The sequence below is a fragment of the Enoplosus armatus genome, chromosome 13, assembly GCF_043641665.1.
Source record: "Enoplosus armatus isolate fEnoArm2 chromosome 13, fEnoArm2.hap1, whole genome shotgun sequence".
NCBI lineage: Eukaryota > Metazoa > Chordata > Actinopteri > Centrarchiformes > Enoplosidae > Enoplosus > Enoplosus armatus.
This window is the reverse complement of record NC_092192.1, coordinates 16,409-29,170: the sequence shown is the minus strand read 5'-3', so window position 1 is coordinate 29,170 and position 12,762 is coordinate 16,409. Positions and strand designations below refer to the sequence as shown.

Here is a 12,762-nt window from a genome sequence, read left to right as displayed (position 1 = left end):
TTTTTTTTTGTATTTTTATTTTTTTTTTGCTTTAATGAAAATGAAATATGCTGCCTCGTCTTCTGGAGGTGAAATGTCTCAAAAAGTTCATATAAAAACAACCCACAAAGAACAAGAAACTACAACAGTAACGGTAAGCTTTAAATAAAGTTTATTGAACCAAAAAAACTCCCTCCTTCTAATTGTCCTCGTCTGAGACGATTGCGTCATCGGAAGAGAAGTCGTCCTCTTCCTGAATAGTGTGGAGGGTGGGAACAAACGTCTCCCATTTTTTCCAGCGTGTCACATCACTCCTACGTTGATTCTTCTCATTTCTTTTTTTCTTTTTCTTTCTCCTGTTTCTCCTCTGCAGAGCACTGACGACATCTTCATATGAAGGCGGTGGAAGAAGTGGAGGAAGTGGAGGACGTGGAGGAGCTACGACAGGCCTTCGTGGTGTCTGCGTAGCCATGATTGCAACAGAAAGTAAACAGTACGGAAAAAAAGGTGAGTTTAGGCGGTAAAAACAGGATCATGAGTGTGTAGTGAAATTTGACACTGCATATATCGACTATTGCCGTTACAATGTTAGCAACAACGAGTTTGTATGGTCTTCCGTAGCGAAGCTACGTCATTGTTTGATCTGAAAGTGTGTGTATCTCAGCAAGGGAAGGTCGTAGAGAGCTGGGGACACTTGCTACGTGTTCAGCGTGGTGGAATTATCGTAGACGGAAGCTGTTTGCAAGTGTCTACGACGTTCGGTTCGGGAGATATCGGGTATGGACAAAAGGACTGGACAAACGGCTGGAAAATGTGTGTTTCTTGAATAACTTTTGAAGGGAAGGTGCTAGAGACTTGGAACCATGATTCGTCTAGCATATATCGGGTACGGGCTTTCCAACGGTACCAGGCACGAGCCTGTACGATTTTCCGTTGCGGAGATACGAGTTTCACGAATTCCCCATCCGCAATGAATGGGGTGATTTTCAAGCTAAAAATCTACAAGTGTGGAGTGAGGTGAAAAATGCCTAACAAAATCTTCTTCCCAGAAAGTTGTTAGGAGCACGTTTCAGGCAATTTGGAGTAGATTTGATGTCACTTGACTTTTGAACATTTTGGTGGATTGTCAGGTGAGCAGCACCTGTATTGTATAGTTAATTAGGGGAGTCTTTGTTCTGGTATCAGAGATTCTGAGGCACACAAGCCCCCACGCCACGTCAAGGCAGAGTCCATGTGGAGGGTTTTGTTTTTATTTTATTTATTTTTGTTAAAGGGTTAAACTACTATACTAATAACACACACATTTTGGAACAAACAAAGAAACAAACAGTCATTAAGAACATAATAAAAACAATGGGGAACACTGACAACGCCCCTGAAGGAGTGGGGTTAGGGGGCTACACAAAACTATGAAGTGTGTTGACAAGACTCAGAGAGGTGTGTTTTGTAACTAAGTAGATCCCCTGTGTGTGTGTGTGAACAAATGTCATCATCATTTGTCTGTAGTCCTCAGGGGAAAAACTGTTGCTAGAGACTTGGAAGCATGGTTCGTCTAGCATATATCGGGCACGGGCTTTCCAACAGTACTAACCCCGACTCTCTATGACTTTCTGTTGCAGAGATACGTGAGATTCTTTGGTAGACAATAGCCGTAGCTCAGGAAGGGAGACATGGGACTACGACTGGCGTGTTCACCATAGTCCATGTAGTGGAGATGGCAACCACCCCCGAAATTGTTGGACCTTCCTATCAGGACTAATAACATGAGGTAAGTTGTAAAGTTGTTAAGATGTTATATTATAAATTCATAGGGTTAATGTATTAAAGTAGGAACAAGTTCGTATGTTTGTATGGAAGTGCATTTTTGGAAGTGGCCACAGGATGGCAGTCACGCTCCATGCTTTCCACTTCCACACTTCAATACAGTGAAGTGTAAACTATCATGTTTTGCCTAATTGAAGGTATCAAGTCATATTTTCCTATTTTTGATGCTGTAATACGCTGAGATCATACATCATAAGTGTATACAAACCATTGTCACCCAAAAGATCAAACGGGGGATTTGTTTTCCACTGTTTTTGCAATGTATTGATCAAAATCTCTTGTTTATCAGGGAACAAGCAAAAGCCCACGGTTCCCCTCTGAGCGACCCACCTGCTGAGAAGCATATTCTGGTAATTGGCAGCCACACAGTCAGAAATTGAACTTAGCCACACCAGCGACCATAGTGAAATGTACTCCTTTCTTTTGCTTCGCAGTGTTGCAGGTTCCTGTGAATCGTGGTCCTGCTATGTCTGGCTGCTGCTTCCGCCGTAGGCCTGCTTGACTCTCATCACTACAGTTATTATGTCCACTCTTTCTTCTGTCACTATTACAGCTGTTATTGTTATTGTTAATGTCAGCCATTATTACATATGTAACGACTATTGTCAGTTATATTTCCAGTATCATTATGATCATAATTGTGGACTCTTTGGTCTGGTCTCAGAGATTCTGAGACACACAAGCCCCCACGCCACGTCAAGGCAGAGTCCATGTGGAGGTTTTTTTTTTTTTTAGTTTTTGTTGTTAAAGGGTTAAACTACTATACTAATAACAAACAAAGAAACAAACAGTCATTAAGAACATAATAAAAACAATGGGGAACACTGACAACGCCCATGAAGGAGTGGGGTTAGGGGGCTATACTAAAAACTATACTAAGAACACACACATTTTTGAACAAACAGTCAGTAAGAACATAAATAAAAACTATGGGGAAAAATGAAAACGCCCATGAAGGGTTAGGGGAAGGCTCCGAAAAAAAATATCATAATTTTTTTTGTGGTGAGGGGAAACACTGATGAAGGAGTGCGTCAGCTGACAATGACAATAACAAATATTGTTTAATAGGCCGTCATGATGAGTGACTTGCTTCTCTGCCAAAGGAAGGTGGACAGCACAGGGGTTGTAATTTCGTGCCCCCCTGTAGGTGGAAAGGCACGTGGTGGGAGCCTGGTCCAGCAGATTCACAGGGTAAACACTGTGGAAGGAGTGGGGTAGGCTTTAAAAGCAAATATCATCATCTGTCTCTGGTCCTGGTAAATAACGAAGGAGGAGGGGTTGAGGCTCTGAAAAAAAATATCGTCATCGTCGTCGACTGGTTCATCTAAATGTGAGGGGAAACACTGATGAAAGGGTCAGTCACATGATAGGATAAAATATTGTCTACTATGCCGTCATCTCTAGTGACTTGCTTCTCTTCATGAGGAATGTGTAAATTATACTTACGGGAGTCTTGTGCTGTCTGAAGCTGCTGGTTCCGCCACTCTGTTTGTCTGGGCTCACCAGCTCCAGACATGAATGACTTTATTTAACATGTCGTATCGCTCACGGCCACTTGGGGGCAGCAGAGTAACATGAATAGCAGATGTGTGTTAGGGAAAAATGGAACAAAAATGTGTCAGTATATAAATAATAAAATAATTATTCTATCAGATCAGAATTAGAATCAGAATTATAAATAATACATTGATCCCCGGGGACTACCACAATTGTTTCATAAAAACAGTCCCTAGTAACTCTGCTTTCTCTCAGGCATTGCGTCCGTCTGCTCTCTCTCTCCTTTCTCCCTGTCAGCTGTCTGGCAGAGCTGCCAGGGATGGAGAGGGGCAGAGTGTTCCTGAGTGACCACTGAGCAGCATAGAGAGAGAGAGAGAAAGAGACAGGGGTGCGCTGTTTTTTACAGACAGGCGGCGCTTATTAAAATGGCTTATTATTAACAAACTACAACATTATGAAAAAATAAAACACTATAAAAGTAATAAAATAATTGTTACTCTATCAGATCAGAATCAGAATCTGAAATATTTTACTGATCCCCGGGGGGGGGGGGAATTGTACTATGACAATTATTTCAGGAAATAATCATTAAAAAAAGTCCTCACCACGGTCCGCTTTAACTCTGTGTTGGCGTCCGTCTGCTCTCTCACTCTCCTCTCCCCTCTCTCTGGCAGAACCGCCAGTGGGGGAGAGGGGCAGAGTGTTCCTGAGTGAGCACTGAGCTGTAGTAGACATAGAGAGAGAGAGAGAGAGAGATGTGGCGCTTGTAAAAATGCGTAGTCACCAAGTCACTACAACAATGTGACAAAATGTAACACTATAAAAATAATAAAATAACTGTTATTCTATCAGATCAGAATTAGAATCAGAGTCATAAAGACTTTACTGACCCGGGGGGAAATTGTACTACCATAATTGTGTCATAAGATAAGTTTTAAAAAAAGTCCTCACCGCGCTACGCTTTATCACAGCCATCTTGTCCGTCTCTGCTCTGTCACTCCTCTCCCCTCTCTGGCAGAACCGCCAGTGTGGGAGAGGAGGGGCAGAGTGTTCCTGAGTGAGCACTGAGCTGCAGTAGAGATAAAAACTCTTATTATATCAGATTAGAATCAGAATCATAAATACTTTACTGATCCCCGGGGGGAAATTGTACTACCATAATTGTGTTATAAAATAAGTTGGAAAAAAATTCCTCACCGCACTCCGCTTTATCTCAGCCATCTTGTCTGTCTGCTATCTCACTCTCCTCTCCCGTCTCTGGCAGAACCGCCAGGGTGGGAGAGGGGCAGAGTGTTCCTGAGTGAGCACTTGTAGGCATGACAGATAGAAAGAGCTAAAGAGAGAGAGAGGTGGCGCTTTTAAAAATGCGTAGTCATCAAGTACCTACAACAATGTGACAAAATGTAACACTATAAAAATAATAAAATAACTCTTATTCTATCAGATCAGAATTAGAATCAGAATCATTAATACTTTAGTGATCCCCAGGGGGAAATTGTACTACCATAATTGTGTCATAAAATAAGTTGGAAAAAAATTCCTCACCGCACTCCGCTTTATCTCAGCCATCTTGTCCGTCTCTGCTCTGTCACTCCTCTCCCCTCTCTGGCAGAACCGCCAGTGTGGGAGAGGGGCAGAGTGTTCCTGAGTGAGCACTGAGCTGCAGTAGAGATAGACAGAGAGAGAGAGAGAGTGAGGTGGCGCTTCTAAAAATGCGTAGTCATCAACTACCTACAACAATAGGAAAAAATGTAACACTATAAAAATAATAAAATAACTTTTATTCTATCAGATCAGAATTAGAATCAGAATCATAAATACTTTAGTGATCCCCAGGGGGAAATTGTACTACCATAATTGTGTCATAAGATAAGTTTCAAAAAAACTCCTCACCGCGCTCAGCTGTATCGCTGCACTCTTGTGCGTCTCTGCTCTAACTCTCCTCTCCGCTCCTGGCAGAACCGCCAGGGTGGGAGAGGGGCAGAGTGTTCCTGAGTGAGCACCTTTCGGCATTACAGACAGAGAGAAAGACAAAGAGAGAGAGAGAGAGAGAGAGAGAGGGAGGTGGCGCTTCTAAAAATGCGTATTCATCAAGTACCTACAACAATAGGAAAAAATTGAACAGTATAAAAATAATTAAATATTTATTATTCCATAAAATGAGAATCATAAATACTTTATTGATCCCCGGGGGGAAATTGTACTACCATAATTGTGTCATAAGATAAGTTGTAAAAAAAGTCGTCACCGCGCTCCGCTGTATCGCAGCCATCTTGCCCGTCTGCACTCTCCCCTGTCTGGCAGAACCGCCAGTGGGGGAGAGGGGCAGAGTGTTCCTGAGTGAGCACTGAGCTGCAGTAGAGATAGACAGAAAGAGAGAGAGAGAGTGTGGTGGCGCTTCTAAAAATGCGTAGTAATCAAGTCACTACAACAATATCAAAAAATGTAACACAAAAAAATAAATAAAATACTTCTTATTCTATGAGATCACAATCAGAAACACACATATTTTACTGATCCCCGGGGGGAAATTGTACTACGACAATTATTTCAGAAAATAACTATTAAAAAAAGTCCTCACCACGGTCCGCTTTATCGCAGCCATCTTGCCCGTCTGCTCTCTGACTCTCCTCTCCCCTCTCTGGCAGAACCGCCAGCGTGGGAGAGGGGCAGAGAGTTCCTGAGTGAGCACTGAGCTGCAGTAGAGATAGACAGATAGAGCGAGAGAGAGACAGAGAGAGAGAGCGACAGGTAGAGCGAGCGAGCGAGAGAGAGAGAGAGAGAGGTGCGCTGTAATGCAAAGAGAAGTGGCGCATCTAAAAATGCTTAGTCATCCAGTAAGTACAACAATAGCATAAAATGGAACCGTATAAAAGTAACAAAACATTTATTCTTCCATAAAATCAGAATCAGAAATACTTTATGGATCCCCGGGGGGAAATTGTACTACCACAATTGTTGAAGAAAATAAGTACTCACGGCGTCCGTGCGCTCTCTGACTCTCTGCTCTTCCCCGACTGGTAGTGGCGCCAGAGTGGGGGAGGGGCGGAGTTCTTATGAGTGAGCATTTTGTGGCAGTCTAGATAGAGAGACACAGAGAAAGAGAGAGAGAGAGAGAGAGAGGTGCGCTGTAATGCACAGAGAAGTGGCGCGTCAAAAAATGGTTACTCATCAAGTAACTACAACGATAGGAAAAAATGGAACAGTATAAAAATAACTAAATATTTATTATTCTATAAAATCAGAATCTCAAATACTTTATTGGTCCCCGGGGGAAATTGTACCACCACAATTGTTTAAGAAAATAAGTACTCACGGCTTCCGTGCGCTCTCGGACTGATCTGCTCTTTTTCCTGTCTGGTTTTGGCGCCACGGTGGGGGAGGGGCAGACTGTTCCAGAGGGAGCACTTTGTGGCAGTATAGATAGAGAGACAGAGAGAGAGAGAGAGAGAGAGAGAGAGAGAGAAAGGTGCGTGGTAATGCGCACAGAAGTGGCGCGTCTAAAAATGGTTAGTCATCCAGTAAGTACAACAATAGCATAAAATGGAACCGTATAAAAATAAAAAAACATTTATTTTTCCATAAAATCAGAATCAGAAATACTTTATGGATCCCCGGGGGGAAATTGTACTACCACAATTGTTGAAGAAAATAAGTACTCACGGCGTCCGTGCGCTCTCTGACTGTCTGCCCTTCCCCGAGTGGTAGTGGCGCCAGAGTGGGGGAGGGGCGGAGTTCTTATGAGTGACCATTTTGTGGCATTATAGATAGACAAAGAGAGAGTGAGAGAGAGAGAGAGAGCTGCGTGGTAATGCGCAGAGAAGTGGCGCCTCTAAAAATCCTTATCATCAAGTACCTACAACAATACGACAAAATGGAACCGTATAAAAATCATTAAACATTTATTATTCCATAAATTCAGAATCAGAAATACGTTATTGATCCCCGGGGAGAAATTGTAGTACCACAATTGTTTCATAAAATAAGTATAAAAAAAATCCCTCACCGCGGTCCGCTTTATCTCTCGGATTCTCTGCTCTGTCCCTTTCTGGGAGAGGCGCCAGGGCGGGGGAGGTTCGGAGTTCTTCTGAGTGAGCATTTTGTGGCAGTATAGATAGACAGAGAGAGAGAAAGAGAGAGTGTGAGAGAGAGAGCTGCGTGGTAATGCGCAGAGAAGTGGCGCGTCTAAAAATGGTTACTCATCAAGTACGTACAACAATAGGAAAAAATGGAACAGTATAAAAATCATTAAACATTTATTATTCCATAAATTCAGAATCAGAAATACTTTATTGATCCCCGGGGGGAAGTTGTACTACCACAATTGTTTCTGAAAATACGTAGTAAAAAAATTACGCACCGCGTCCGCGTGCTCTCTGACTGCTCTGCTCTTTTTTCCTGTCTGGTTTTGGCGCCAGGGTGGGGGAGGGGCATAGTGTCCCTGAGTGAGTACTGAGCAGCAGTAGACACAGAGAGACAGAGGGGTGCGCTGTTTGCACAGAGAAGCGGCGCTTTGAGGAAATGATCAGACATAGATATTGAAAATTGTAATGTCATACAAATTTAAGTGGCCAGAGGCAGGTGACATGTTTGGTCTAGAGTCAAGTGTAGTAGTTGTTTGACGATCATTGTTTGATGTTAAAAGTGAGTTTTGAAAAAGGGTTGTTAAAAATATCGTTCAAATTGAATAAAACTTGTTCATAAAAACTCTGTGATTGTGTGATTTGTGTTTCATTGTCTGTAAAAGGTAAATGGGTAATAGGTATGATGGTATTAATGAACTTGCCTACTCCTGTCACGGTCAGGGCAAGGATACAGGACAGGTCTAATGTAGACATAAGTATAATTCTATTACAGGGTATAGATAAGTATAAGTAGTGTACAGGTAATTTGTGGACTCTTTGGTCTGGTCTCAGAGATTCTGAGGCACAAAAGCCCCCACGCCACGTCAAGGCAGAGTCCATGTGAGGGTAAATTTTTTTTATTTTTTTTTATGTATTTATTTATTTATTTTTTTTAAATTTTGTTTCTAAGTAAAATGACATATGCTGCCTCATCTTCTGGAGGTGTCAGCAGTCATGTATACGAGTAAAAAAAATAAAAATAAAAACATGAAAAGAAACTACAAAATTAAAATCAAAGTTGAATAAACTTTTTTTAATACGAAAAATAATTTCTCCTAATTGTCCTTATCTAAAATGATTGTGTCGTCGGAAGACAACTCCTTGTCTTCCTTAATGGTGCGTAGGGTGGGGACAAACCTTTTCCATTTTTTCCAATGTTTCACCCCCCTCTTATATTCATTCTTCTTCTTTTTCTTCTTCTTCTTCTTTTTCTTTAGCAGGACACCGGCCACATGTTGAAATTCAGGTGGCGGAACAGGTGGAGGAAGTGGAGGAGATCCGCTAGGTAGAGGTGGTGGCTGAGTTGCCATGATTGCAAATGACACAACACAGTATGAAACATAAGGTTCCGGGGTTAAAAGACGATCATGAGTGTTTACCGCAATTGCACCCAGGTGCATTTCGTATTTGTTGATTAACTTTCCAACGGAAGGTGCTAGAGACTTGGAAGCATGATTCGTCTAACATATATCGACTATTGCCGTTCCAACGGTACCAGGCACGAGTCTGTACGAGTTTTCGTTGCGGAGATACGAGTTGCAGATATTCCCCATCCGCAATGAGTGGTGTTTTTTTGAAGCGAAAATTGACCAAGTGTGGAGTGAGGTGAAAAATGCCTAACAAAATCGTCTTCCCAGAAAGTATTTAGGAGCACGTTTCAGGCAATTTGGAGTCGATTTGATGTCACTTGACTTTTGAACATTTTGGTGGTTTGCCGGTTGACCAGCACCTGTATTGTATAGGTAATTTAGAGACTCTTTGGTCTGGTATCAGAGATTCTGAGGCACACAAGCCCCCACGCCACGTCAAGAAAGAGTCCATGTGGAGGTTTTTTATTTTATTTTATTTTTATTTATTTTTGTGAAAAGTTTAAACTACTATACTAATAACACACACAGTTTTCAACAAACAAACAGTCAGTAAGAACATAATAAAAAGATTGTGGAACAATGAAAACGCCCATGAAGGAGTGGGCTAGGCTATGAAAAAAAATATCGTCTTCATCTTCATCTTTCATTGTGCCTTGCTTCCCTTCATGAGGAAGGTGGACAGTGCAGGGGTTGTAATTTTGTGCCCTCCGTAGGTGGAAAGGCACCTTTCGGGAGCCTGGTCCAGCTTCATCACTTGGAGGGGGGGGGGTTAGGCTTTGACAACAAATATCATCGTCATCTCTCGTCTCTGGTCCAGCTCCACGACAGGGGAAACACTGAGGAAGGAGTCAGTTAGGTGAGTAAAACAAATGTTGTCGACTATGCCATTATCTGAAGTGTTTTGCTTCACTAAATGAGGAAGGTGGAAAGTGCACTTACTGGAGTGTGGAGCTGTCTGCAGCTGCTACTTCCGTCATTGTTTTTGTCTGGGCTCCAGTAGGTCCAGACATGAATGATTTTATTTAACATGTCGTACCGCTCGCGGCCATGTGTGTGCAGCACACAGATAGCATCATGTAGGAGGGGTGATTATTATTATTTTTTTTTTTGGCGCCTTTTCTCAACATGTCGTACCGCTGGCGTCCACGTGGGCGCAGCAGAGGAACATGATTAGCAGGTGTGTGATAAAGTGAGACTGGGCTCATGTCCTTTTTCACGAATAACTTTTGAACGCAAGGTCGTAGAGACTTGAAACCAAGACTTTTGAATAAACACATTAGGTGAAGCTTTCCAACGGTAGCACCCCCGAGTCTGTACGAGCTTCCGTTGCGGAGATACGTCACTTCCTTTGGTCATGATTTTGTGTATCTCAGCTTGGGAAGGTCGTAGAGAGCTGGGGACACTTCCTACGTGTTCAGCGTGGTGTAATTAGTGTATACGGAAGGTGGTTTGGAGAGTGTACGAGGTTCGGTTCGGGAGATATTCGCCAAAGTGTGTTTTGTGATTGATTGTGATTGGCCGAGTGGTTTTTGTTTGCTAACTTTTGAAGGGAAGGTGCTAGAGACTTGCAACCCTCATTCGTCTAGCATATATGGACTATTGCCGTTCCAACGGTAGCAGCCACGAGTCTGTAGGACGTTCCTGTCCGGAGATACAAGTGTGTGCTATTCTCCATAGAGAATGAATGGAGTGAATTTTTTATCGAAAAATGCCTAAGTGTGGAGGGAGGTGAAAAATGCCTAACTAAATGGTGTTCACAGAAAGTGGTTAGGAGCACGTTTCAGGCAATTTGGAGTGGATTTGATTTGACTGTACTTTTGAGCATTTTGGTGGATTGGTAGTTGACGACGCACTAGCCTGGCCCCTTTCCCTGACCTTAACCAGTGTGAGATGTGTTGCCTAAGCCCAACCTTGAGCTTGCCTCCCCCTGTGTTGGTTAGGGTAAGGATAGAGGAGAGGTGAGGGTTAGTGTTTGGGTTGGTGGGTTAGGACGTGGGTTAGGACCCCACCCCCTATTGGGGGCAGGTGGTGCTCGGGCCCTCCCCCAGTTGGCTCCCCAGTGTTGTGGCACCGTAGGTTGGCCACGGCGATTGCCGTAGCGAACCTCGGTCCACTCATTCCCCCATCCACCCATGATGGCAGCGGTGAAGGGGTTAATGAAATGTTTTTTTGTAATTGTTTTTATAAACCTTAAATGAAATAAAATGAAATAAAACTTGTTTTTTAACGTAAATAACTTATTTAGTTTTGAAAACACAAGAAAATAAAAAATAAAAATCAAAAAATCAAAAAATCAAAAAAAATAAATATACCGAATGTATTAAATCAAAATAGTGTGCTCGTCTGGCGACGTTTCGACCTAATGTAGGTCTTCTTCAGGCCAAAGCACACTAAAAATCAATAAAATGTAAACCAGCGGCTGTAATGCAGTCTAGGTGTTGCTTCGTCCGTGTCTGAAGCAAGAGTGACAGACTTTCCCCTGCTCCTCTATTTTTAAGCTCTGTTTCAAGTTCCCCTTTTGCCTTTGATGCCCCACTAAGTTTCGTTTTCCCCATTAACTTAACCCCTTGTATTCCAGTTGTTTTTTAATCCCCTATGTATTTAATACTGTTTTTAATTGTACATCCCTCCTAATAATAAATTATGTTCCCAATTCGTATCTGAAGTTTGTATTTAATTATGAAATTAATTATGAATTTTGATTAACCCTTTGTATGCCGATTGTTATCTAATTCCCTATCTTTTAGTCCTATATTTAGTTTTGCATCCCACCCAATAATAAATTATGTTCCCATTTTGTGTCCTACATTGTATTAAATTATCCAAATATGTTTAACCCTTTGTCTACTGATTGTTTTGTATTTTCCTATCTGTTAATACTGTTTTTAGCTTTAAACCCATAGTGGTGCTACCTAGAAAATATGTTTATATGAATTACCCTATATATTAACCCCTTAATTAAGTTCTAATCAATTTCTTTAACCCTTTGTTTCCCGCTACTAATTAATTAAATAATGAAATAATGAAAGCCCTATGTATTCAATATCATGTCTAATCTTTCACCTCTTCCGTTAGTGTGGGATTTAGGTTGGGATAAGGTTAGGTTTAGGGCTTAGGCTGGGTTAAGGCTAGGTTTAGGGCTTGGGTTGGGATTGGGTTAGGTTTAGGGCTTGGGCTGGGATTGGATTAGGGTTAGGGTTAGGGTTAGGGTTAGGGTTAGGGTTAGGGAATAGGGGTAAAAACCACGATGATATATTTGAGGATGATATATTCTTGAATAACTTGTGATAGGAAGGTCGTAGACACTCGAAACCAAGATACGTCCCCCCTATATCGACTACGGCCGTTCCAACGGTAGCACCCCCGAGTCTGTACGAGCTTCCGGTGCGGAGCTACGTCATTTTTTGGCCGGAAATTGTGTGTATCTCGGGAACGGTAGGTCGTAGAGAGCTGGGGACACTTCCTACGTGTTCAGCGTGGTGGAATTATAGCAGACGAATGCTGGTTCTGAGACTGTACGAGGTTCGGTTCGGGAGATATTCGCCAAAGTGTGTTTTGTCATTCATTGTGAATGTGGGAGTGTTTAAGTGTCCATAACTTTTGAAGGGAAGGTGCTAGAGACTTGCAACCCTCATTCGTCTAGCATATATGGACTATTGCCGTTCCAACGGTAGCAGCCACGAGTCTGTAGGACGTTCCTGTCCGGAGATACAAGTGTGTGACATTCTCCATAGAGAATGAATGGAGTGAATTTTTATCGAAAAATGCCTAAGTGTGGAGGGAGGTGAAAAATGCCTAACTAAATGGTGTTCCCAGAAAGTGGTTAGGAGCACGTTTCAGGCAATTTGGAGTGGATTTGATTTGACTGTACTTTTGAGCATTTTGGTGGATTGGTAGGTGACGACGCACTAGCCTGGCCCCTTTCCCTGACCTTAACCAGTGTGAGATGTGTTGCCTAAGCCCAACCT

At 42.3% G+C, this 12,762-nt stretch overlaps 2 long non-coding RNA genes across 5 annotated transcripts; one reads left to right on the top strand and one right to left on the bottom strand.

The window, feature by feature from the left end:
• Positions 1-261: 261 nt before the first annotated feature.
• On the top strand, positions 262-8,012 carry LOC139295004 (uncharacterized). Its single transcript, XR_011598420.1, has 4 exons — positions 262-486; positions 1,599-1,747; positions 2,093-2,153; positions 2,238-8,012. It is a non-coding gene; the product is annotated as an uncharacterized lncRNA (long non-coding RNA).
• Positions 2,535-6,390, bottom strand: LOC139295002 (uncharacterized). 4 transcript variants are annotated; one of them, XR_011598417.1, is made up of 10 exons: positions 6,280-6,390; positions 5,882-5,996; positions 5,508-5,652; positions 5,194-5,398; positions 4,846-4,960; positions 4,498-4,633; positions 4,252-4,369; positions 3,906-4,022; positions 3,250-3,357; positions 2,535-3,127 (listed from the first exon to the last, which is right to left on the bottom strand). It is a non-coding gene; the product is annotated as an uncharacterized lncRNA (long non-coding RNA). The 4 variants fall into 4 exon arrangements; XR_011598418.1 differs by having other exon boundaries at positions 2,535-3,146; positions 5,549-5,652; XR_011598416.1 differs by having other exon boundaries at positions 5,549-5,652.
• Positions 8,013-12,762: the final 4,750 nt, after the last annotated feature.